The 22,027-nt window shown below is 41.1% G+C and overlaps 1 long non-coding RNA gene across 2 annotated transcripts; it reads left to right on the forward strand.

Moving 5' to 3' along the window:
* The first annotated feature begins 7 nt into the window (after positions 1 to 7).
* Positions 8 to 11,609, forward strand: LOC131420542 (uncharacterized). Of its 2 annotated transcripts, XR_009223564.1 has the most exons (4): positions 8 to 324; positions 1,517 to 1,616; positions 6,272 to 6,396; positions 11,319 to 11,609. It is a non-coding gene; the product is annotated as an uncharacterized LOC131420542 (long non-coding RNA). The 2 variants fall into 2 exon arrangements; XR_009223563.1 differs by lacking the exon at positions 11,319 to 11,609 and having other exon boundaries at positions 6,272 to 6,633.
* Positions 11,610 to 22,027: the final 10,418 nt, after the last annotated feature.

The raw sequence follows: 22,027 nt of genomic DNA on the forward strand, positions 1-22,027 counted from the left end.
GCGGTGGCGGCGCAGCAACAAATAGCCTCAGCCCCACCTCCGAGTGTTGTTATCAGAAGCTCCGCCCTGTCCCCGCCCACCTCCCTGCGAAAGCCCAATCAGAATGCGACGGGGCAGGCCACGCCCCGCCGGGTTCGCCTCCACCGCCTCAGAGAGACACACACAAACAACTAGCTTGCTGCAGCCCGGCACAAAGAGCGCGCACTGCGCAGGCGCTGCCAGCGGGCTCTTTGGCCAAGAGTGGGTCCCGCGAACAATGAAGTTCCGTCTCAGCGTCACCTCCCCCACCCTTCTTTTTCGTAGCCCCAGCACTTCGCCTTGAAGGTAGTGGTCAGACTGCTAGATCTAGGCTGAATTTGGGAATGAGGATGGGGGTCGGGAGGGAGAAAGAATCAGGAAGCATCAAGGCCACTGGTTCCTCCTCGGCCACTGACCTTGGGGAAGTATCTGTTTTATTTCAAGCCCAACATAATAGCATTATTATCATTGGGATTTTTTAAGATTTCAAAGTACGTTATAGGGATTTCATTCCTAGCAGTGGTGAAGAAAAGCAGTCCACATTTAAATTGTGGTTGATGAAGTATGGCTCGGGCCAGCAACGCTGCTCAGCCGTGGTAATCAGAGTAAGAAGAGAGTAAGTGACTGATTGAAATTGGCCTCTTAATATACGTAAAGTTCTCCGTAAATCCGTGAGTGGGCATTGGAAATGTTACTGCTTTTTCATACTTGAAGAGCTATGAGACTTTGGGATCGCAAAACGGTGCCTGCTCCTGAGGAGCTTCGAAGCAGAGGAGGCGGCTTGCGTCTCAGAGGGAGAAAGTGAAACAGCTCTGCAACGTAGAGTATTTTGGCTAGCTGTGTATTGATAGAAATCTCACTCTCGTTGTCTCCCCACACTGCGCTCAGGCACAAAAAGAACGGTGGCTGTTTATCAAGCACTTATGTATCATGAACTGTTCTTTACATAAATTATCTCATTTGAACCTCGCAACAACCCTAAGGACTAGGTACTATGTATTATCCTCTTTTTACGGTAAGGGAAACAGGCTTAGAGAGGCAAAAAGTACTTGTCAAACATCATACAGTAAGTTAATAGCAGAATTTGAACTCCAGTCCAGGTGTGGCAAGACCAAAGTTTTAAAATCATCCATAATACTACCTCCCACACTAGACCGAAGGTTTTTAGAACACCACGAAAATCTTCCACTTCTCTGTATCCTCACAGCCTCTAACCAATATTTTTCAGCTCTGTAGTGCTTGATAAATGTTTTATGATTGATAACAATGTTGGACAGAGGGAATATCCAGAATAATGCTTCCCAATAACGTTACATAAACTTTTAATACTACATTCCATCATTATTGATTGCTAGATTTAATCATTTTTGCTGGATTTTACTCATTTTTGTGTTTCAAACACAATACATGGTAAGTGCTGGTGTTCATTGTATGAATGGGAATCATATACTTCCAGAGCTGCAAAAGATGTTAGAGAGCCTTTAATTTAAATCCTCAGGTCAGCAAATTGACGTTGGGTTTGGGATCCAATGAGGAGAATGGCCTGGCAAAAGTTGGTGGTGAAGAGCAGGCAAAGATTATGGAACCTCTGGAATGAGGTAATTTGTTCTTTTGTTTTTGTAAGAGTTTCTATTTTTTCAAAGCACTTTTTCACCTGTTATTTTATTCTTACTGTAATCCTTTAAAGTAGATAGAGATAGGTTCTGTTTTACATATCATGTAAATAAAGCCTCTAAAGATAAAGAAACTTGCCTGAGGGTCATACAATGAGTAACTAAATCACTTGAACTCCTAATGACTAGTCCAGTGCTCTTTTCACCATATCCCAAGGCCTCAGGTTTGACTTTATCTGGGGATAGTATCACACTGTCCTGGAGAATAATTTACGAGCTACCCCCATCGGGGCTGCTAATTGGTAGTGGGTTCAATGGGGCCCTTGATCAAGGACACTTGTTACTGTCTGTATATCTCTTGGGTGAATGTTGGAGTTATTGTGTGGTATGTGGTTTATCCTTTGAGGCCTGAAGAGTAGGCCTCATGTTAGACCCTGGATTCTGTACTTTAAGAAAGGTAGCCTGACAGCTGTGGCCACCTGGGTGATGGGTGCTAAGATACTGCCCACCACTATGAGACTGGGAGCTGGAATGGACCACCAGAAGAGAGCTATCCAGGTTTTATACACCAGGTTATTGGATTTCATGTTCTTCTTTGTGTATAATTTCTATAGACCCTTAGTCTTTAGTAAAATCTAATTTTAATACTCAAACCTGGTTTTATCTGTGCTATATGATATAAAGGAAAAGGTCAGATGCTCTTGTCTGGGCCCAAAGGGCCAATCATAGAAGTAGCAAGCCATTCCAAGGGTAAATCTTGGGAGGACTCTCAGGGTTCTTGAAGACTTTTGTTCCAGCGCATGTCTTGGTTTTAGTTTTTGTTAAGGAGGTTTTTTTAAAAAATAAACAACTGAGGGGGACAGCTTAGTTGTGTAGTGGTTGGGTTCCCATGCTCTGCTTTGGCAGCCCAGGGTTCCTGGGTTCGAATCCTGGGCATGGACCTATGCACTGCTCATCAAGCTGTGGGGCATCCCATATACAAGATAGAGGAAGATGGGGACAGATGTTAGCTCAGGGCTAATCTTCCTCACCAAAAAGAGGAAGATGGGCTCAGATGTTAGTTCAGGGCGAATCTTCCTCAAGCATAGAGAGGAAGATTGGCAACAGATGTTAGCTCAGGGGGAATCTTCCTCAGCAAAAAAAAAAAAAAACAAAAACATGAGGTTTATATTTAAAAGCAAACAAAATATGCAGAAATTTTCATAATAATGACAAAATTTATGGTGACACTTAAATTGCTTCTAAAGTAGTATTACCATAGGTTGAAATTAATGTCTTCATTATCCCTATACTTATACCTTTCTGGGGTTGCAGTAATTTTACCACATGTTTATTTCTTAAACCTTCCTAACAGGACAGCAGACCTATGCAGCTTGTGCTTTGCACAAGGGTGCCTGGCCGAAAGGGTGAGGGGAGCTGAAATACAGCTCTCACCTGTCTCTTAAAGCCGTCTTCCCAGGGGCTGGGGCCACCTGGAGGAAGGGATATCTTTTCTTATTTGTACAAAGGTGTCAAAAGGACTAGTGGCAGCTGTGGGGTATAATAATGTTATGGATACTTGATTTCGTTTCATCCAAGATATAAAACCAAAAGAAAAAGCATGTCATTTATACCAGCTGAGGTTTCAACCAGTTGAATCTCAGTTGGGTCACAGGCCTGGTTGTGCCTTCTGGCTGGCTCTCTTTTTATACATTGATAAAACTTTTTAAATCCTTGCCATTCACAGAATGCAACCTATTGTCTCTCCTGTATTTTTTTTTAAATAATTTTATTTATTTTTTTTTCCCCAAAGCCCCAGTAGATAGTTGTATGTCATAGTTGCACATCCTTCTAGTTGCTGTATGTGGGACGCGGCCTCAGCATGGCCAGAGAAGTGGTGCATTGGTGCGCACCCGGGATCCGAACCCGGGCCGCCAGCAGCGGAGCGCGCGCACTTAACCGCTAAGCCACGGGGCTGGCCCTCTCCTGTGTTTTTAAAGTTTCATTTGGCCATCTTACAGAACCCGGTTTCTTATCATTATATATTGACCCATACTGTTCATTTTTGCAAACTGATTTTGTCTCATTCATTTGTTATAATTAACAGGACCATTGAAAGATTTCATCTTTCGTGAGACAGGGATGGAGTCTACACAATTAGCTGTCTTCTTCAGGACACCTGGCAAATCACCATCTTGAAACACACTATTGAATTCTCTTTCTGCTTGGTCATTTTGTGACCCCAGTGCAGATTAAATGTTGGATCTCCTTTCGCCCTGGTTGTTATGTGTGACAAATGATGTGGAGCAGTTCTTTCTGTTCTTCGTAAGTTAATATTTTTTTTCGAGGACTGCTTGGCTGATTTCCCAGTTCCCTCTAGTCATCCCTACTTTCACAATTAGAGAAAAGGCATGTCTGGGCTTTATAAACTAATATATGCTTTAGATTTTTTTAAAAAACCCATATCTATAACTCTGTTCAACTTTTAAGAAATTAACATATCCATATTATCACATTCACTCTCTTTTATAGCCAAACTACCTATTACTCAATTGTAAACTTTTTCCTTTGGAGAATCATTATGGACTTTCATAGATTAACATAGTTTTAATTATCTATTATTATTTTCCTTATTTTGCTGAAATCTTTAGAGCTTGGCCAGTGAAAGGCCAAGCTGGTTGCCTATTAAGATGGTTCTATTGTCTTTTCAGCACTTCTCTCAAACATTTTTTGAGAACATTCCTGCTTTATATACACAACAAAGTGTTCCAGATTCTACGTCTTTCTGTAGAATGATGTTCTACATCTTTCTCTGACCCAAAACATGGAATGAGCTATTTTACAAAGAACTGTAGTTCCTTTAAATGAAGAAATACATTAGTGGCAAAATCTGGGCATTGAGATGAATATCAGATTGTTCTGCATGGGAACTGATTGGGATTAGGACAGTATCACTACTAGGCCATTTTTTGGACAAAGTCGGAAGACATTTCTTTTCAAAGTCATGAGTCTACATTGATTTTTTAATTCTAATTTAATTCTAACACTATGAAATCATTTAAAACATTTATCCCATTGTAAAAAAAAATTTTTAGTTTTCTTCCCTTCTTCCCAACATAATCTTAAATTTTTAACCCCTCACTCAAACTGCACTTGTACCCTGTAATCACTTCACTAACCTTGACGTCTTTGTCCTCCCACTTTGTCTCTCATGTCTTTCTCCCCTTTTTATCTTTTTATGTTTTTCTACAGTTCTCATCATCATCCTTATTTCATCTCCCCTCCCTTAAATATTCAAAGCATGGAATTGGAGCATAATTCCTCCTCCAGAGTGTTTTGTAACTCTGGAAAGTTATCGTTTTTCTCAAGATTAAGCTGCTAGAAAAACTTAGGACATCCAAGTCCATCCATACTTGCAACTACTCAAGATCAAATCATCAAAAACTTAATGCCGTTTTGGTGTAAGTGATAGAATGCACTCTGTAAAATATTGGCACATTTTTATTGGCTTATTGATGTACTTTTACTTAAGTAACTAGTGTTCTTAATAAGTATTCCAGAACAATTTTCTACATCAAAAGAAGTAGAGAGGGGCAGAAGACCACAGAAGAAAAGTAGTTGGGACAAGCATTTTACAATTTATCAAGGTTTGAGTAAAATTACCTCTTTTTTAAAAAAAAAAAAAAAAGAAAAGAGCATTGTATACATTGTTGGGTTTTTTCATTGCAAGAATTCAATCAGGTTACCTAAAGGAATGGGGTATTTGTTTTAAGGATATGCATACACAGACATAAGGAAGACAAGAAGATTGACTACATACTAAACCTCATAGGATCCCAGGAAAACTTTCATACCCAGAGCTCATGGGAGGAACAGGAATTACGGTATAGTGCCTAACAGACCCAGAATGAAATTGTTTTTTTTGTTTGTTTTTTGGTGAGGAAGATTGGCTCTGAGCTAACACCTGCTGCCAATCTTCCTCTTTTTGCTTGAGGAAGTCTGGCCCTGAGCTAACATCTGTGCCCATCCTCCTCTATTTTGTACGTGGGACACCACCACAGCATGGCTTGATGAGTGGTGTAGGTCCACACCTGGGATCTGAACCTGCGAACCCCAGGCACTAAAGCGGAGTGTGCCGAATTTAACCACTGTGCCACCAGGCCAGCCCCCAGAATGAAATTTGGAAACTCAAAATTTATTCAAGATCCAGTGCAACCCTGGTTACTTGGTTCTTTTGTCACTCCTTAGCAAATGTTTGTTGATCCTTACTCTGGCATTCTCGTGACTCAGCCACTCTTTCTGTTTGTGCTTTTTGTGTATTTCCACTTCCACGATCACTGACAGTTAACTCACAGTTTATCTAAAGTTCAAATTCCAGAGAGAGAGGAACTCATTGGTCTAGTTTGGTTTGGTTCAGGTTGGATGATTGGTTGATTCATCACCATCATCCTGGTTCAACAGAGCTTTCTTACTTAAAGACCTCTTCTGGGTAGCTCCTGGCTAGGATGATGAGCCTGGATGGTGAGGCACCTATCTATAAGGAACCACTTAAGACCACTTCAGGGACTGTGGACGTGACAAGCATTGAGAGGTTTGGCTAGTCCAGTACATAGCATAACCCACCTTCCAGGCACAAAACATCCCTCTTCTTGTACCTGTAGTTCCCAGGAATCCAAGAGAAGTGAGAGAACCTATGGAAACTCTGGGGATCTCTGACCTTTCTTGGAAAGTTGGATTTCTAGCAACACTGTCCCATCATCCGTGGTGAAGCGACAGTTGGCTGGAGGTGAGTAGAGGCTGCCCTTTATTTAAAAGGCCTGTGCTCATCCAGCTCATTTCACTCTGTTACTTACCTGACTCTTTATGCAAATAAGCTTGAAACGCCTCTAAAAATAGATGGGAGGCCGTGACACAAATGACAATAGCTTAGCTGTGAGGCACCTGAGGACTCAGGCTAAGATAGTTCGGAGGAAATGGAAAGGTGCACTTGGGAATAAAAGCCTGAGACTGATAACATGAGTCAAGCGGGGAGACCAGACAGGGTGGGAAGTATGAGGGTGGGGAGAGGGAAACAGAAGGGAGATAAAAGAGATGGCTCCCAGACTTTCAAATCTGGTTGATTTGGAGAGAAATGATAGCCTTGACGGGAATATGAAAATCCAGAGGGGGCAATTTTGGGGGGAAAATATCATTGCCATGGTTTAGTAAGGTTTTGTTTTGGATGTTCTTCATTTTAAAGCCAAAGGAATTGAAATTTTTGTTATGTCTCTCAAATACAAAAGAGCCCCCAAATAATTAAGTTGTTTCTATTTGCCTATGAACCCCTGATAGAAAAAGTGTTCTTACTCTTGTTCAGTGCAAAAACATGGAAATCCATTTGTTTAATCAATCTGGTTATCTTTGACTATTTATTTTGACATTTCCAAAAGTAGGAGTTAAACTACTTCCAAGAAATTTAAAATAAATTAAGGAAAATGGATTGAAACATACCCTGTCAAATCTCCTTTATTTTTCAGGTCCCAGAACAGTCAATTCAATCCTGTCCTTCTAGTCAGCTAAAATCCCATGAGGAAAATAGCATAATTCTTTTTTACAAAATACTGCAATGCCCCAATTTTTACAGTATTTGAACTTAAGATGATATGATAAAGTAGAATTTCAGACTCTAGGGCTCTTTCAACTGTGTGTTGGTAGAAGGTTACAAAATGAATACTTGTTTTAGAGAAGTGCTTATGATTTTCAAGCCTAAGTGAGACGGTGTAGAGTTTTTTTCTGTAGTTTCTAACCCCAGAACATAAAAAGAAAAATGAGATTTGGCCAATAATTTTCTGTTAATTCTTTCTAAGAAAGAAAATTTGCATGTCCATATAGCATCCGGGAATATTTGGGATTTGTACAAAACAATCAAATCAGCCTTGCCCGAGTTATCTTTACTGTGTCCTTATTCTTGAAAATTTAAGATTTGTACAAGGAGGTAAAACTGACATTCCCTGAGTTACATTATTTTTAAAAATTCCTGAACACACAAAGAAAGACCAAAGAAGGGTCTGGATTGCAGAGCTGAAGAATAACACAACCACCTTCACGAAGCAGCTCACAAGCAAGCTGTGACGTTGAGGTTTTGCCAAGTTTTCTCTGAGATATTGACTATGACTCACAGCCAAACATGACTCATTGCTGTAAATGCTGTATCTGAAATGATGTCATTAGCTTTTTGAGTTTCAGGGGAGAGAAGAGGGTAATATTTTGGCCTAACTAGTAAGTTAGCATATTACAGTTGTTCTGCACATGCACAACAAGTGCACATAATGTGATTAGTTTAAATTCTGACATCAGGGGTTCTTTAAGATACAGCCCAGCCAGATCCTCTCAGAGTGATACCCACTAGTCAATAATACATGCTGTGCACACAGAGCTTACAATCAGCTTCTTATTGCTCTACCCTAAAGTGTAAGCAGTTGGGCAAGGATCGCCAGATTTTTGAGGATCAAACAAACAGGAATAAAAGAAACTTGCAGGACACGGAGACAGAGAGTAGAAGAAAGTTTTAGAAAGCCCCTCTAATTAATAGCCTCAGAGTGTTAGGAGTATAGTACATCCATGAAACAAAAACAAGATGCTGTAAAAAGGAAACAGAATTAAAAAAGAACAATTGAAAATTAAAAATATCATGGCAGAAATAAAAATTCAGTTGAAAAAAATAAAAGGTAAATTTAAGGTAATCTCTTAGAAAGTAAAATTTAAAATGAAGAGTTTGAAAATAGGAAAGAAAAGAGAAGTAGATGATCTGTCCAGGAGGCAGTATTCCAAATACGAATTCCAGAAAGAGAAAACAGAGTAGATGGAGGGAAGGAAATTAACAAAGAAATAAACCATGCAAATTTCCCAGACCTGAAGAACATGAGTTTGCAGGTTGAAATGGCCCCACTGAGTGCTCAGCATAATGGATGCAAAAAGGCCTATACCAAGAAAGGTAATAATCAAAAAAAGACATGATTATTAAAATCTTTCTAAGGGAAAAACAGATCACATACAAAGCATCAGAATTGGAATAGTATCTGAAACACCAGCTTGAAGCTAAAAGACAATGGAACAATGACTTTAAAATTGCAAGGGTAAATGAATTCTGACTTAGAAGTGTTTCCTCCTGTTATGGACTGAATGTGTCCCTCCAAAATTCACATGTTGAAACCCTACCTACCGATGTGGTGGTATTTGGAGGTGGGGTCTTTGGGAGGCGATTAGGTCATGAGAGTGGAGCCCTCATGAATGGGATTAGTGCCCTTGTAGTAGTTACGGGAGAACTTGCTTCCTCTCTTGCTTCTGCCATGTGAGGATACAATAAGCAATCTGCAGTCTGTAACTCCGAAGAGGGCTCTCACCACAACCCGACCAGGCTGGCACTCTGATCTCGGACTTCCAGCCTCCAGAACTGTTAGATATAAATTTCTGGTGTTTATCAGCCCTCCAGTCTGTGGTACTTCCTTATAGCAGCACGAATGGACTAAGATACCTCCCAAACTATCAATCAAACATAAGAGTAGAATAAAGGTCTTTTAAATACATAACAGCTCAAGAAATTTACTCCCCATGCAGTTTTTCTCAGGAAGCAACTGGAAGAGGCACTTCATTCAAGAGAGTAAACCAAGAAAGAATAAGACATGGGATATCTAGGACACATGAGATCCCACACAGGAGAGGAATGGAAGGAATTTCCAGGATAAGGTTGAGAGGTGAGCTCAGGATGATAGCTGTCCAGGTGGCCTAGAAAGCAGCCAGCCCGGACTGCAGCAGGAGGATCGGGGGGAGGGGAGGATTTCCAAGAAAAAGAAATTGATAGAATCCTCAGTATGTTTGAAGGAATTGAAAAGAGATGTACGCTTCTGGCAGAGAGCTTGGGGATGAATGAATGCTGGGTAAATGGAAAATGAAGCAGGGAAAATGAAGCCAATGAAAAAGCAAGGCCATTATTAATTCCAAAGAAGAAAAAAAGTAGAAGAAAGAGAATATATTCACAGTAAAACTGATTGCACGTAAACACCGAATATCAACAGAATCCAAACTTACGATATGACTATATTAGGAGGATGGAGAAGGAGAATATATGTATATATGTATATGTGTAAGTATATGTATATAGATGGGATCTGGATAATAATAGAGCTAAAACCTCATCTTTATACCAGAAAGTCATTATCAGTTTATTTATATCTTAAACCAAAAAATAAATACAGCACTTTTAACATTTTATTTTAAAATATGAAGGTTAGTACTAAAAGAACTGGTAAGAGGGTTGAAAGAGGTTGCCTGGGGGAGGAGGAAGTAGACAGGAAGCAAGGGTGGGCAGAGGGAGTCCAGGAGACCTGTGGTTTGATTTTAGGCCCTGTAGTACTTATTTTACTTTTTAAAAAAATACATGATTTTTTGGGGGCTGGCCCAGTGGTGTAGTGGTTAAGTTTGCCTGCTCTGCTTTGGTGGCCTGGGGTTCGAGGGTTCAGATCCCGGGCACAGACCTGTACACCACTCATCAAGCCATGCTGTGGCAGCGTCCCACATGCAAAATAGAGGAAGAATGGCACAGATGTTAGCTCAGGGCTAATCTTCCTCAGCAAGAAGAGGAAGATCGGCAGTGGATGTTAGCTCAGGGCTGATCTTCCTCACCAAAAAAAAAAATAAAATAAAACATGATTTTTAAAAAAGCAGACTGACGGTACTTCCAAGTTAAAGCAAAGGCACAGAGGCATGAGTCTACAGGACAGGCATGGGTAGGAAAGAGAAAATAATCCAGAGACACTGGAAAATTAGATGGAGGTCATACTGAGAGGGGCATGCAGGGCCCTGCTGAAGAACTTAGAATTCACTGTGCTGTAGGTAACCCCAGAAGGTGGGTGAGCAGGGATGCCACATGTAGGGGAGTGTATTTTGGAGGGGATAGAAAGAGAGGGGCGAGACATCCAAAGCTGAAAGGCAAGGAGACGGGTTAGAAAATATTTTAATTGATAAAGTCTGAAGGAACTAAGCCATGTTCAGTGGGGATTAGACATAGGGATTAGACATATAAGAAATATTCCAGGTGGAGTTGACAGGATTTGGTTTACTAATATGATGTGGAGTGAGGGAGAAGGGAGTTGAGAAATGACTTGGACTTTTCCATCTGTGCCATCTGGGGGGTTCTGATGCCAAAATTGGTTAGCCCAATTTTAATGGTCCTCCTCATTTCCCAGAGTTTGCTCCAAATGATATTTGGCCTTTAAGAAAATAAAGGCACTGAGATTGGCCAGAAGAAAACAAAACCCTTCCACTGGTTGGATCTACCTACCTTATTTCAGGGTCCTTACGAGGGCCCAAGGATATGAAGGTGCATGTTACACTCTACAGAGACAGGTGATTCTATCATGGCCATTATTGTTTTCTAAAGAATGTGATCAATTTCTGAGGGCAATGCCAAATGAAAAGTTTCAAAAAACGTTTTGAGCAATGTCAGCAATATTGAACACTGATATATATTGCCAGCATGTATCAGCAGGCTTCAGAACAGGCAGGATATCTTTCACTGTGATATTACTTCCTTATATATTACTTTATATACTGGTATAGTGGGTTGAATGGTGGCCCCCTACAAAAGACATGTCCATATCCTAATCCCTAGAACCTGTGAATGTTACCATATTTGGAAAAAGCGTCTTTACAGATGTTATTAAGTTACAGATCTAGAGATGAGGACATCATCCTGGATTATCTGGGTGGGTCCTAAATCCAGTGACAAGTGTCCTTGTAAGAGACACACAGAACAGAGACACACAAAAGAGGAGGAGGCAGTGTGACCACAGAGGCAGAGATTGGAGCGAGACGGCCACAAGGAAAGGAACACCCAGAACCACCAGAACCTGGAAGACACGAGGAACTGATTTTCCCCTGGAGCTTTCAAAGGGAGCACAACCCTTCCTTTTGGACTTCGAGCCTCTAGAACTAAGAGAGAATAAATTTCTGTTGTTTTAAGCCACTGAATTTGTGGTAATTTGTTACGGCAGCAATAGGAATCTAATACAATTGGTAATATTACATTACCTAAATGTCCTAAAATACCTAATAACCTCAATGTCTTATATATGAGGATTAGATGTTTGATTTCAAGGAAAAGAAACCATACAAACTAACTCAAGCAAAATGGGATTTCCTGCAAGAAAATTTCCTCAAGGAATCCGTGGAAAGCTAACCAAGCCTGAGTAGGAGCTCTAGGCCATCAGCCCCACCTAGTAACCCCTGGGGGTCTGCTTTTTTCCTGTCCCGTGACCAAGTCAGCCATGTGAGTCTCTCTTCCAAATTCCCAAGAAAGGGCTCTGAATGACCCGGCTTGTATTTGATATCCACTCGCTTGACGCGATCAATTGTCAGGGGAGCTTCAAGTAATTTGTAATTTGCTTGTTTGAGCTTTCTACTAAATAGCTCTCTGCTATGGCTTTTAAGTCTCAAGAAATTAATGTGCTTTTCCTTGAGAGTTTGCATTATTTTTTAAATTGTGGTAATATATACATTTTACCATTTTAACCATTTTAAAGTGTACAGTTCAGTGACATTTGGTACATTCACAGTGTTGCGCAACCATCACCACTACCTAGTTCCAGAACATTTTTATCACCCTGAAAGAAAACACCTTATCCATATTAAGCAGTTACTTCTCCATTTCCTCCTGCCATAGTCCCTGGTAACCACTGATCTGCTTTTTCTCTCTATGGACTTGTCTTTACTGAACATTTCATATAAATGCAGTCGTACAATATGTGGGCTTTTGTGTTTGGCTTCTTTCACTGAACATAAATGTTTTCCAGGTTTATCCATGTTGTAGCATATATCAGTATTTCATTACTTTTTATGGCCAAGTACTATTCCATTGTGTGGATATACCACATCTTGTTTGTCCATCCATTAATTGATAGATGTTTGGGTTGTTTCCACCTTTTGGCTATTGTGAATAGTGCTGCTATGAACATTTGTGTACAAGTTTCTGTTTGAGTACCTGTTTGTAATTCTTTTGGGTATATACCCAGGAGTGGGATTGCTGAGTCGTATGGTAGTCATATGTTTATCGGAGAACCACCAAACTGTTTCCACAGTGGATGCACCAGTTTACACCCCAATAGCAATGAGTGAGGCTTCCAATCTCTCTCCATCCTCACCCAACAATTGTTGATTTCTGCTAATGAGTATGGGGTTTCTTTTTGGAAACAAAACAAAATTTTTTTGATCAAAATATTTTAAAATTAGATAGTGGTGATGGTTGCACAATTCTACATATACGCTAAAATTCATTGAATTGTAAACTTTAAAAGTGTGAATTTTATAGTATGCGAATTTATCTCAATAAAGCTGTTATATTAAAAAACAAAAAACCCAATCCTTCCTTATACTTATTCATTGAGCTAATAGATAAAGTGAGTTCTTGGAGAGACACAGAGATCTTCTGTTTCCACTTGGGAAACTTCTTTATGTGGCCTCTCTATTAATTTATTCATCTTGTTATTTTAACATCTGTCAAATTTTTCATCGAATTACCACATCTTCCTTCTCAGGCACTGCTGTCCTGATTTAGGTAAAAATCGGTGGAACCCTCTCAATTCTAAACGGATAAAAGCAGAGCTTCTCTGGTTGGAAATGATGTGGGGGATCTGGTATGTTAAACATATACTTTCATATGTAGTCTGATTTTGTTACGTAATAGATAATAAAACAAATCTTTTAGCTGGGACTTTTTCTGAATAATAGGGAATATTATTAGATCATAATCTAATAACTTTCTCTGGCTAAAACCATTAGTGGGGCTTAAAAGAATAAAACAAACAAGTCTTGCCCTGTAGCATAATGATAAATAAATATAGCTTCTAACACTATAAAAGAAGATGTGTCTTTTAGAGGGTTTTGTGGAGCACTCCCATAAGATAGGTGGATATACGGTGCTGTGTAGAACATCTTAACCCACACATATACATTTCCTGCTTTCAAAGAGCTTATACTTTCTTGGGAAGTTAAGCGTTACATGAACAGTTTAATTAAATGGTGTAATGTATGAAAAGCACATGCTTTTGGTACACATTAAATGAGACCACCAGAATTCATTTACTTTCATTCACTAAAAACTTTTTAGGTGCTATCTAGGTACCTAACACTGTGCGAGACTTGGGGATTACTGTGCTAAACAAGACAGTCATGGTCCCAGGCCACCTAAACAGCAATGTAGAGCAATAATACAAAAGATGTCACAAATCAGTATAAGACTAAGTGCAGTAGAGGTAGATAAGTTTATTCCTTAGGATGAAAAAGCCTTGGAAAGCTCCAGGTACAAAGTTTGGACTTGTTATCTGTTTGTTAAATATTCCAGGGTGTGGCTCTTGCCTCTAGTTGCAGCAGCACACAGTCACTCAAGTCCACAATACACACATCCTTCCAGGTAGAGCTGGGCCACTTGTGATGGAAGATGAGTAGTAGTCTGGGGCCTGGCTAGGGCTATTGACAGCTGCTCCCTGTGCCTTCCCTCTACAAAGCACATAAGCAAGACACACAGTGAAGTTGGTGGTGGTGGTGCTGGCCCATGGAGGAGGGTTTATAAACAAAGATGTTACTGGAAGCCTTCCCACTCATGGTCTCAAAGCCGCTCCAACATGCTGAGAATTTACTAGTCTTAGAGCTGCACCTGGTAGAGTCTGCTATCTTTCCATCAGTTCTCCAGCTAGTAGGGACAAAGCTGTGGCCCTGCCAGCTAGTCACAAGAAGATACAGAGGTGGAAGTATAATTATGGACACAGCTCCTCCGCCTCTGAGTACCAGCTCCTTCTACACACACCCAGCAGGTTGAGCTTCCTTATTTTCTTGTTTCAGCCCAGGCACTGAGACATATTTGTTCATAAATGTGCCTGAACTGCACAACCTTAACTCTCCTTACTGAAAATGCAGGGTGTGTTTACTTTCCCTCCTCCCCTTTCTAGGATGTCCAGTCCACTCCCTTCTACTCAAGACCAGCATACTACCTCAGGAATTTACATCTTATCTCATTTTCCTGCTCAAGGCTGCTAGCTGTTTTATACATTATTGAAGAATTGCACAATCCTAAGCAAAGAGGCTGGAGATGGGGAGGAGGGTTGAGAACAGGGATTCTGTCCTAATATCAGGATCTGGAGTCCCTGGAGGGCGAGGGGCTCTGTAACAGAGAAACTGTCACTTTAGGACAGCAGTTTTCAGAATGTAGTCAGAGAACCCTCGGAGTCCCCAAGATCCTCCCTCTTCCAACTACATGTCTGTATGAGGCCACGATTCAACCAAAACATATCACGACAGAGTGAATGCAGAAGCAGATACGAGAATCCAGCTGCCTTCTATTAAGCCAGACATAAGAGATTTGTAAAAAAGTAAATGCCTCTCCTCTCAGTAACTTTTTTTTTTGGAAAATATAGCTTTGTTTTAAATAATGTTATTTACGCTAACGTAATGTATTTTTGTTGTTAATTTTAAATAATAGTTATTTTTACAGTTTTGTTTTCACTTTAAGACAACAAATATTGACATAACTCATGTAAAGAGAGCTCCTTGGAGTCCTCGACAAATTTTAAAAGTGTAAAGGGGTTTTGAGATTTAAAAATTTCAGAACCGCTGCTCTAGGGCTTCTCTTGATCCCCATTTGTTCTCTGTCCTGCTCTTCCCAAGGGATCTGACCAAGACCCATTGCTTCAGCTACACCATCTCTGCACTGGTGCTGGGCTGCGGGCGGCTCATGAGCTTCTGTGTGCTGCTCTGCAAGGACGTGGAGATGAGGGAAATAAGATTGCCCCTGAGGGTGGAACTGGGTAAATCTATACACAGCAGATGTGAGCAACCGTTTCTTCATTCAACAAATATTTGTTGAGCACCTACCCTGTGCCATGTACAACTGTAGACATTGGGGTTACAGCAGTAAGCAAAACAGAAAACCTCTGAACACTCTGTTGGGGTATATTGGGAGAATCTAGAAGAGTATAATGGGAAATAAAGCCATATGTAGAAGTAATACTAGAAATTATCTGTAAGAGCTTGACTTTATGAAGTATTTGGGATAACCCAAATTCCGCGTTCCTTTCCCCACAAGGTTCCCGAAGGTGATATTCAGACAACAGACAATGATAAAGGAAAGCAAAGCAATGTGACGAAGATTGTGTGTGGATGTATGTGTGTTTTCCTAATAAATTATGTTCCCGAGTAGCCATTCTGCTAGTAGGCCTCTGGGCAGAAGGTGTTTACAAATTTCATCTTGGCCAGGAGGCAGATATGATGCAAGAAAACTTCCTGCAGCCACGGAGTGGGGGAAGGAGGACAACCAGGAGAGCAGACTTTAGGATTGGCAGCTCAAGGGCAAGACCAGACTGGCATGCTGGCAGCACAGGTTGGTGACAATCCAGACGGGAAAAGCATGGGCTCTGAGCCACTGTGAGGTCACCTAAGCACCACCCTCCAGAAACCATCTTGAGGAGGAAAAGAAAAAGGGAGAGAAACAGCTCTAACAGGGAGTTATGACCTAGAATGAGACCATCTTAAGTTAGAAGAGTGAGATACTTTAATTGGTGATTTTAAGTTTCATTTCCAACATTTTCTTTTTTTTTTTTGTGAGGAAGATCAGCCCTCAGCTAACATCCATGCTAATCCTCCTCTTTTTGCTGAGGAAGACTGGCTCTGAGCTAACATCTATTGCCAATCCTCCTCCTTTTTTCTCCCCAAAGCCCCAGTAGATAGTTGTATGTCATAGTTACACATCCTTCTAGTTGCTGTATGTGGGACGCGGCCTCAGCATGGCCGGAGAAGCGGTGCGTCGGTGCGCGCCCGGGATCCGAACCGGGCCGCCAGTAGCGGAGCGCACGCACTTAACCGCTAAGCCACCGGGCCGGCCCTCCAACATTTTCTTTGCACATCTGAGATATAGTGCGGTAAAGTTTCAATCTGGCTGTATTAACATTTTATTGTTCCTGGGCTTGTGTGCGAAATTCTGAGGCAAGGAACTCTGGCAAGAATGACTCAAGTAGACCCTTCCTTCTCCTTAAACCTAAACCCAAATGTTACTACCAGTTGGTCACATGAGAGATGGGAATTGAAGAGAAGAGATGCCAGAAGGAAAAGAGAACAGGATGGACAGGTCTTTTCTCCGGAAGGAAATGGTTCCCATCTTCCTTGCAACTTCGGCGCCGTGGAAGGAGAAAGCAGAGGAGAGAGATCTGGCCACTTAACAGCATGCATACAAGTAAGAGAAGAGAGGGCTAGAGAGAAAAACAATGGGGGCTGTCTCCTTCTACGCTGGAAAAGTTCTGGCCTTCTGACAAGATCAAGAAGAAAGAAAGAGAGCCCCACTCTCATGTGGCCCAAGCCTTGTCCCGGAATAACCCATCAGATTAGGGTCTCCTTTTTGGAGTGGGAATGAAAACAAGGATCAGAGAAGAGCCTGAGTAAACTCCTTTCTCCTCATGCCCAAATCATAGCGGCCCTGAAAGTTAGGCATTTTAAATAGGCGTATTAACCGAGACTCAAGGAAAGAAACTAAAGCCACATGCTAAGTAAGGAGCAGAGCCAGGTTTTGAATCCAGGTTTGTCTGTTTGTAAAGTATAACCAGTTTCCAGTGAACCATGCCACTGCTCCCCTGAACCCCGCTCCCCTCCACAGTCAGAACCTGATTTGGTTAGCGTAGGTAAGCTTTCTCGAGTCTTGTAGTCTTGTGTCCTTCCCTGCCCTGAGATATGAGGTGCAATTGCTTGCCCAGGAGGACCACCCCTATAGTAATTATTGGTTCATTCAGCTGATATTGATTGAGCTTGAGGCCTTTCCTCAGTTCTGCGTTGTGGAATCACTTCTGTGTGATCCAGTTTCCTGAAATGTGATATGCAGTTAAATGGATCCAGCCACAGGAGGAGAGCTGATTGAAAGGTCAGGTGGTAGAGGAGGGGAGGAGAAAGAAGCCCCACGTTCAGAAGCCCTCAAGCAGCTGAAGTTCCTGGTTGAGAGTAGGACAGGGACTGTGTTGTTTACCCAAAATCAGATAGTGGCGATGAGGCCTTCCTTCGCTGTGTGTGACTTCTCCTGGACTATTTGCTGATGGAATCTTGTTCCATGGATAGATTTTTTTTTTTTGTGAGGAGGATCAGCCCTGAGCTAACGTCCATGCCAATCCTTTTTTTTTTGCCGAGGAAGACTGGCCCTGAGCTAACATCCATCCCCATCTTCCTCCACTTTATGTGGGACACTGCCACAGCATGGCGTGACAAGTGGTGCATCGGTGCGCACCCAGGATCTGAACACAGGCCGCCAGCAGCAGAGCACAAGCACTTAACCGCTATGCCATGGGGTGGCCCCTCCATGGATAGATTGTGCCTTTTTAAAAAATTCATTTTTAAAAGCTGATTGGCAATCCCTGATGTTCCCAAACTTTTTCTAAGCAATTCGAATCACCTTTTTTTTTTTAAAAAGACTCTTTAATAATAGTCTCAAGTAACAATGTTATTAATAATACATGTTTTTTTTTTTTTTTTTTGGTGAGGAGTATTAGGCCTGAGCTAACATCTGTTGCCAATGCTCCTCTTTTTGCTGAGGAAGATTGGCCCTAGGCTAACATCCGTGCCCATCTTCCTCTACTTTATACGTGGGATGCCTGCCACAGCATGGCTTGACAAGCGGTGCATTGGTGTGCACCTGGGATCCGAACCTGCGAACCCAACCACTATGCCACCAGTCTGGCCCCTTGAATCACCTTCTTTCAACTTTCTTTGAGGTGCCTACACAAAATGACCCGGATGTCACTTGTTAAAAGATAAACTGAGGCATATTAAAAATTTTAAGAGTTTATTTGACCAAAAATCAATTGGAATTAGGCAGCTCCAAATCAGAAGTGGTTAGGAATGCTCCACCAACAGAAGCTAGGGGAAAGACTTTTATAGAGAAAAGGCGGAAGCAAAGCAAGGAGATTATTTGATTGGCTGTAGCTTAAGCATTTGCCCTGTTTGGAAAAGTCTAGTTGGCTGTTTCTGATTGGTTGACCCTAGATTTCCATTTCTTAACCTTGAGGTATTTATAGGCTTAGGTTTTGATTTGCTTAGGCCTGGAAGGCATTAGAACCACCTCACTCCAATGGCCTCCTTGTTTAATTTAACACAGCATAGACCAGTGTTTTGCTATACAATTAACCCCAGCACAAAACTGGCTTATCCACTCTGGTTTATTTATGGCAAAATTTAAATCACAGACCTACCGCAGTTTCAAACCACTTTCCTCCAGCCTTCTGTTAATGTGTGTTCAGGAAATATTAACCTAAATAAAATGTAGTTCGTATGAAAAATCTGTTCTCTAAAATTATACAATGTGATGCCTGATTTTTAGATCCTTTAAGAAGAGGCAGTAGGGCACGGTGATAAACAGCAGAGGCCCTGACGTTAGACCATCTAGGTGAAGTCCCAGCGACTGCGTTCCCAGCTCTGAGACTTTAGAAGAGTTATTTGACCCCTCTCTGCTTTGTTTTTCTGATGTAAAATGAGGGTAATAATAAATAGCTACTTATCTAGAGTTGAGAGGAAGTAAATGAGCCAGTTACTGCCCAGTAGATAATAGATGACCCTCAGTAAATGTCATTTTCATCATTATTAGTTTTTAAGTTTGTTTCCCTCTGCTCTCTTCCATTTGCACAGTTAAAGCCATTTTCTTCTTTTATTTTTTAAAAAGTACCTATTCTGATTACAGAATTAATACACATTAGTAAGATTCAGAGAATACATAAAAAAGTAAAAAAGGAAATAGAAATTGCCCATTAATCCCAGGTCCAAGAGATGTAGCCACTTTGAAAATGACTCTCAAGAAATCTATTTGCTAGCATTTCTAAGAAATGCCTGAAATTTCTATTATTAGATTTTATGGAAAGAAAAATCTCATATGTGCCAAGGTGCTATTTCTCTTCCCTAGACTGCCTTAGTCTGAATTTGTACATGAGTAGATGGATTTTTAGTCACCAAGTATAATTTTTTTTTTGCCAAGAGAAATTAAACAATGAATTATCCTCAGTATCCAGTCTTTTCTCCTCTGACACAGCCAAAGAGGAATCCACCATCATTATACTTTTCCCATCCCCGTGCCTTAGTGTCCTCATTTGAGGAACAAAGACAGCGAGAACTTGACAGCACTCCTGGTCCGTGTCTTTCACACGGGGACACTAAAGCCCTGGGTGAACATGTGACACGCTGAAGGTCCCCCAGGGGAGCTGGAATTAGAAGCTAGATCACTTATTTGGCGTCCAGGCCGTGCACTTCCCACCACACTCTACAGCTGTGCACGGCTGTCATGAGACAATCTGCCCTCTGCATGTCTGCTCTCCCACCTCTACAACCTGTCTGAGAGGGCGGCTCTGTGGAGAAAGGGAAGCCAAACAAACCACGCGAGTGTTTTGGACAAGAAAGAGAGAGTTGAGAAGCAGCAGGAGGAAAAGGTTTAGCATTTGTGCTCAAAAGTATACATTCTGGAACAAAAGTATACATTTGCACTTAAAAATATACAGATCTAAAACAGTGGTTTTTAGATCTCTCTTGGTGGTGGAAACCCCCTTCCCAGTTTGGGGTGGCTTACTTCCTGGATCTGTGTGAGAGAAGGCTGTTCTTTCAAAATAAAGCAGAGCCTCTGAACCCTGCGGAAGGAAGAGGGTGGTTTTGGAAAGTAGATCTGCTTGGGGCTAGTGAGCCACTCCTCTCAGACAGGCAGGGCAGAAGGCCCTGAGGCCCAGGGAGGAGAAAGCTCAAGGATTTGTACTAGAAGACACATTGTTACAAAGTAACAGGGGAAAAACCTGCAGAACCACAGTGTGTGGACATAGCTAGATTGGTTAACATGTCTTTGAAAGAAACTCCTACCTTGTTCTTTTATTCTTGGAGGGAAAAAACCCCACAAGGTCATCTTATCTGGAAATGTTAGTATGTGGGCATTTACTTTCTCTAAAATGAACATTAAAGGTCTAGATTGCAGTCAGACATAAATCGTTTTAGAAAGATTTGAGCACTGATTATTTCAATAATAACAAAAATGAAATGTTCAGGATCACATAAAGAAAATTGAAGGAGACATTTCCTCTGTTACTTTTATTAGGTCATTTTATATTGGGTTCTATCTTTTTAGAAAAAAGGTGAAAACACCGTGGTGGGTTTATATTTGGAGTAGTCAAAATTAAATAAGATCAAACATGCAAAGTGCTTGTTCTTCTAGTAGGCTTTTAATACATATTTGTTTCTTTTCCATTTTTTAAAACATGTTTTGTTAAACATGGTAACATACTAAAACATTCAGCTTGCTTTTGCATATAGTTTAAGAATTTCTGAATTCTTACTTAATCTGTACCACATTTTATGAGGAAGGAGTTATAATTTCCTTTTGGCAGATGAGAAAACTGACAGGCAGAGAGGTTTAACTATCTGCCCAAGGCCTGTAATTAGTACTACCTGATTCTGAGTCTGTCAGATCCATTTCAACCCACCACCAGGCTTTCTGCCCACCCAGCCTCCACAGAAACTACTTTTTCGGTGACTTCCCTATTGCCAAATCCAGTGATCAGTTTTCAGTCCTCAGCCGCATTTGACACAATTGATCACTTCCTCTTTCTTGAAACACCTTTTTTTTCCACATTTGGGTCTAGCACCCGACGCTGTCCTACCTTCTTGCATCCCTCTTCGTCTCTTTTGCCTAATCCTCCTCATTTTCCTTAGCCTCCCAGGGCTCAATCCTTGGATTTCTCCATCTATATCCCACTCTTTAGGTGATTTTGATTTAAACACCATCTTCCCCAAACCTGTGCTTCCCTGAATGTTCCTCACCACAGTAAATGACTTGCTTCCAGTGGCTCAGGCCAAAACGTTGGAGTAATCCCTTAATCTTTTTATCTCCCATTTCACATCTAATTCATCAGCACATCTTATCTGTGATATAAATAGATATAGATATATAAACATATCTATATCTATTCTCAAATCTGACTGTTTCTCCCACCTTCATAGCTACCACGCAAGTTCAACTCTCACCTAACACTTCAGTAGCCTCCTAGCTGGTCTCCTGTGGCCCTGTCTCACTCCTCTACATTCTCTTCTCCACACAGCACCAAAGCCATCCTTCACAATGTGAGTCAGGTCCTGTTACAGTCATGAACCGCACAACGACGTTTTGGTCAACGATGGACCTCATATATGACTGTGGTCCCATAAGATTAGTACCACAGAACCTAGGTTTGTAGTAGGCTATACCATGTAGTAGACTATACCATCTAGGTTTGTGTAAGTACTATAGGGGAGGAGGAAATTTTCCTCTCTACTTTTAGGTTCTGCTGGCTGGTCTATTAATTAAATTGACTTGAGACATTAACAGGAGAAAAACAAACACAAGTTTAACA

Source organism: Diceros bicornis, chromosome 23 (assembly GCF_020826845.1).
Source record: "Diceros bicornis minor isolate mBicDic1 chromosome 23, mDicBic1.mat.cur, whole genome shotgun sequence".
NCBI classification, from domain to species: domain Eukaryota; kingdom Metazoa; phylum Chordata; class Mammalia; order Perissodactyla; family Rhinocerotidae; genus Diceros; species Diceros bicornis.